This window comes from Dipodomys ordii, unplaced genomic scaffold (genome assembly GCF_000151885.1).
Source record: "Dipodomys ordii isolate 6190 unplaced genomic scaffold, Dord_2.0 Scaffold95, whole genome shotgun sequence".
Classification (NCBI taxonomy): Eukaryota; Metazoa; Chordata; class Mammalia; order Rodentia; family Heteromyidae; genus Dipodomys; species Dipodomys ordii.
In genome coordinates, this window is record NW_012267311.1 from 2,969,303 (window position 1) to 2,974,069 (window position 4,767).

The window sequence follows — 4,767 nt, forward strand, 5'->3', positions numbered from 1 at the left end:
TGCCTTGCATGCCTGAGGCCCTGGGTTCGATTCCTCAGCATCACATAAGCAAAAAGAAAAAAGCCAGAAGTGGGGCTGTGGCTCAAGTGGTAGAGCGCTAGCCTTGAGCTGAAGAGCTGAGGGACAGCGCCCAGGCCCAGAGTTCAGGCCCCATGACCAGACCCAATAAAAAGAAAGAAAGAAAAACTGGATAGTTGGTAGTTGGAGTAAAAAATATTTAAAAATCTACCAGAGGCTTACATGGGGAAATGGACAAATCTTTAAGTTCATCTCTACTCTTCGTTTTACAAACAGCAACAAAAACAGCTTACTAGCTTACCATCAACACCATGGGTGCTGTAATATTTATCTTTTAAGAACACTCCATTTACTCAAAATAACAACTAAGAATGACCTGGTATTTGCTGACAACCTGGGTTACCTTGCAAGAAGACACAAACACAAATGAAACAGTCAAGAGCGGAGAATCTTCCCTACCTATGAATTCTTGCACAGCTTCTTTTTGAACAAGAATTAGCCATTCAACATAACCTTACCTTCCCCCAGTAAAAGTCCTATTATAACAAAGAAAATATACATAACTTTTTTGAGTTAGGGCTTATCCATGTAGCCCAGGCTAACCACACTTGGTCCCCAATCCTTTTTTAAATGATGAGCTACTAAGACTTCCTTTGGTCAGGCATGGTGCATGCTTTTAATCTCAAATAGGAGGTTGAGGCAAGAGGAGCTAGAATTTCAGGTCAGCCTAAACCAGAGCAAAGCTGTGTCTCAAAAAAAAAAGACTACACACACATACACACATACACACACACACACACACACACACACAGGTTATGGTGACTCAAACGAGGAATTTTAGCATGTTTTGAGGAGATCTGGGGATCTCAGTTCAAGGCCAGCCCAGGCATAAAAGTTCTTGAGACTCCATCTCAATCAACCACTGGGTGTGGTGTTTCCTGCCAGTCATTCAAGTGACAAAGGGAAGCATAATTGGAGACTCAGTCCAGGCTAGCCCAAACATAATAATGCAAGACCCTATCTTGAGAATTACAATTCAGAGAGTTGGCAGAGAGTGGCTCAAATGATATAGTGTCTGTTTAGAAACCCCAAGGCCTTGAGCAACCACAAAAAAGAAAAAAAAGTGCATACTGATATAAATCCACTCTCATGACAATGCTCTCTCCCATTTCTCCATAAATAATAAAAGTCACTCAAACTATTACCCAAAAAAGATACTCCCGCTAAATACTGCACAGGCTCCACCAATTACCAATTACCAGGAAGGCAGGCCAAGGTGTTGTTGTTCCAGTATAGATCTAAGGAAAGCTCCATGTGACTACTGCTGATCCAGCCCACATTTAAAGAGGCCAGAGGAAACCAGAGCAGCAGGAAACAGTCAGGAGAGGCAATTATCACAATCCTTTTCCATGGCCTCATTCTCTCTCATGCCACCACTTCCAGCCATATTTCAAAAATCTCCCTTCTCTGAAATGTTTCTTAATTATTCAGGGTCAGAGGTATCAAGGAAGCAAATGGGGAAAATAAAAGGATGTGAGAACACAGTGAGTGGGGGTGGGGAGGAGGTCTCCTACAACACCTGTGACTCACCCAGAAGTCAGAAAATCAGGGAGAATACCTTGACACTAAGCACAAAAATTATGCAGGAAACTGAGATCTCTGCTAAGAGAAACCTTTACAGCCACAGACCCTAGCCAAGAGGCCCTACAGCCAGGTAGGAATTGTTACTGGCCAATTGCTAAGACAGAAGAATTCATCCCCTGTTCTAAGCTTACAGAGACCAACATAACCATCAACGACCTAAACTATAAAAGGCTAGATATAATGTTCACCTTCCTTCCATTTGTGAGAAACAATGAAAAGGGCACATAATTCATAGGAAAACGTGAGGAACATACTAAGCAAGGGTTAATTTAAAAAGCCTTCAAATGTAAGAGAAAATGCATGAATAGTGTTAAGGGAAAAATATATGAAGTGTTCACTGAACAAGTTAACTGTAGGCTTGGCATGGTAGTACACACCTGTATTCCAGCAGCTGAGGACAGAGCTGGAAGTGAGTGTGAGCTACATAATGAATTCAAGACCCACCTGGGCTACAAAGCAAAAACCTGTCTAGAGGAAAGGAGAAACTCTTCTCAGTAGTTAGGATACATGGATGTGAAACAAAGTAAACCTAAATATTGGTAGATTGTATTCCTTGGACATAAGGAGAAATAATATCCAAGAGTGGGTAATCAACTACAGGATTATGTCAACCAAGAAATAACAGGAACTACAGAATCAATCCCTAGAGAGAACATGGGTAAGAGACCAGCGTGGTGACTCTCCAGATGCCTGGGTAACTATTTAAACTTAATGCTCCACGGAGGGAGGTGGGAAAACCTAGTGGAGTGAAGTGAGTGGCTAAGAACACTGAGTTGTAATGCACCAGTGAAAGAATAAACATTTTGAATCTGTAACAGCGCGTCTTACAGTTTACCAAGCGCTCTAAACCGACATTAAAGAATAGAGTAACCCAACCGGACTACAAGAACCGGGAGTAAGGAGGAAAACTGAGTCCAAACGGAAACCAAAGCCCCTCAAGGAATGCAAAGGACAAGTGGAACTGAGCTGGGACTCCAGGGTAAGCTGGGAAAGGCTCCGAAGTTGAGGTTCTTAGAGGGTCAGTCTCAGGACTAACGATCGGGAAGGGAGAGACGACAGCGTGGCGCGGAGCTCCGGGCGACAGGCAGCAACCCAGGAGGTGGGAGAGAAAAACCACACCCTCCAGGGCTGAAACCCAAAGGGGGGGGAGGGGAAGCGCCCCCTGGGGCTGGGTGCGGCCCGGTCCACTCGGAGGGGGGTGGGGGGAAGACAGGAAGAAGAGGCACCAGGAGACGGGAGCACGAGAGGAAGGAAGGTGCCCGGGCCTGGACCTAACGAAGGAAGCGTGGAGCCAGCCAGGGAAGCTCGGCCCGGTCCTCACGGGGTGGGCGCTAAGGAATCCTGAAGGGGGTTGGGAGTTGAGAGGACCTGAACGCAGGTCTAAAAAGCTCAGACTGCAGCGCTCGGGACCCTAAAGGGGAGAGGGTGGCAATTACCGCTGCTGCTCTTGCTGGACTCGGGACCCGCCGCCGCCGCCGCTCGTTACCTGCCAATGTGCCTCTTACAAAGCGGCGGCGGCGGCAGAGGCGACCCTGCCCGTCACGTGACCTTCACGTCGCTGGGGGGCGGGGCTTCACCACGTCGCTCGTGCGCAGCACCGCCTCCTCCCAGCCTCCCCCCTCCCCCCGCAGCTCCCCTGACTGGGCGTGGCCAGCCGCGCCGCCGAGGTGGAGGCTCGAGATGGATGCAGCCCGCCGCGGAGCGTGTGTGGCATTTCTCGCATTCGGAATTAGTAGGGAGGTTATTGCTGCAAACGAAGTGTCCAAAGTGCAGCGCAGCTGGTTCCTCGTCGCGCGGTGATGACTTCACGAGGCAGCATAAACTACTGCCTGGTGGCAGTCTCTGACGTGACCTAACCACTCAAGGCAAGCTTGGCCTGTCCGTGTTGCCGGAAGGGACCGCGACCCCCACAGCGCCGCCCAGCCGAGGCGCCCGCCGCGGCTGGCTCTCCCGCTTGAGGTGCCGCTCCGGGGCCTCCAGCGCGCTAGGCTGGCTTCCGGGACTCACACCGCGGGTGCCACCTGCCGGGAGTCCCTGCGTGCTTCCCACTGGGAGATGGAGTCCTGGCGGGGAGTGGGCTCTGCTACCACGTGGCCGGGCTCGAGCTCACGCTGTCCCCGGCGCGGGAAAACGCTAACGGCTCGCCGCGGAACCCCGAGCCCAGGAACGTCCACCCCAACCCAGACCTCGAGACTTCGGGCTGGCTAAAACTGCACTCAGGCCCCAACGCTGGCGGCCCAGGCCTATAATCCCAGCTAGTCAGGAGGCTGAGACCTGAGGGTCTGCGAGATTCCGATCGCCAATAAACTATCAAAAGAGCCTGGAGCTGGAGCTCCAGTGGTAAACATCAACCTTGAGCAGAAGGAACTAGGGACGAAACCTACGCCCCAAGACTGACAAAAAAAGAAAGTAGACTGAGTTCTGCACTCCCAAGTGCCTTCTGCATGATTATATCATTCACAGGACTCCTACACGATGTCAACCGTTTATGCAATTGTTTTTATTTTACCAGCGCATTGAAGCTAAGATTGGCCCTCTTTTCATGATAAGGAAAGCGGCTGAGAGACATTTCCTGGCGTAAAAGACCCGAATCGGGTTTGGGGCTTAGAAAAACTGAATGGCCAACTTCTCAGTAAGAACCTGTTAATTCGAGTTAATCATAAATGATAATAGTGTGTAATTGTAGGAGAATGGCTTTATTTGATCCTCAAAGGTACCATCCAGAGCGGGAAATGTAGCTCAGTGGTAGAACACAACATGCACAAGGTCCTGCTGGGTTCTATATGGAGGCAAGATAGAGTAGGGAAAAGTGAGGCATGGTAAACAGTAGCCATGAATTCAGAAACTGTATTTAGAAACATAGATACGATCTTCCTTGCTTCTAAATTCACAGTTTCTATCAAGGATGAGTCTGATTTATGACAGGAGGCATTCCTTATCTCAAGGATAAAAATCTCTTTTATGGCCGGATGAGTTCTTTTCTAAAAGGGATGCCCAAACATAATGATCAAATATTTAAAGTACAGGTCAGTCTTAGACTCTGAGCCCAAGTAATAAAAGTGTAACACCAAGATAAATGCCTATCTTTGCAGACCTTGCCTTTAT

The 4,767-nt window shown here is 48.6% G+C and overlaps 1 protein-coding gene across 2 annotated transcripts in view; it reads right to left on the bottom strand.

Moving 5' to 3' along the window:
• Ubap2 (ubiquitin associated protein 2) overlaps positions 1–3,138 on the bottom strand; it is a 107,696-nt gene extending 104,558 nt beyond the window's left edge. For both annotated transcript variants that reach the window (XM_013026690.1, XM_013026689.1), the window contains exon 1: positions 3,099–3,138. The gene's annotated coding sequence lies outside the window, so the exon portion shown is untranslated. The remainder of the gene's footprint in view (positions 1–3,098) is intronic.
• Between the last annotated feature and the right edge of the window lie 1,629 nt (positions 3,139–4,767).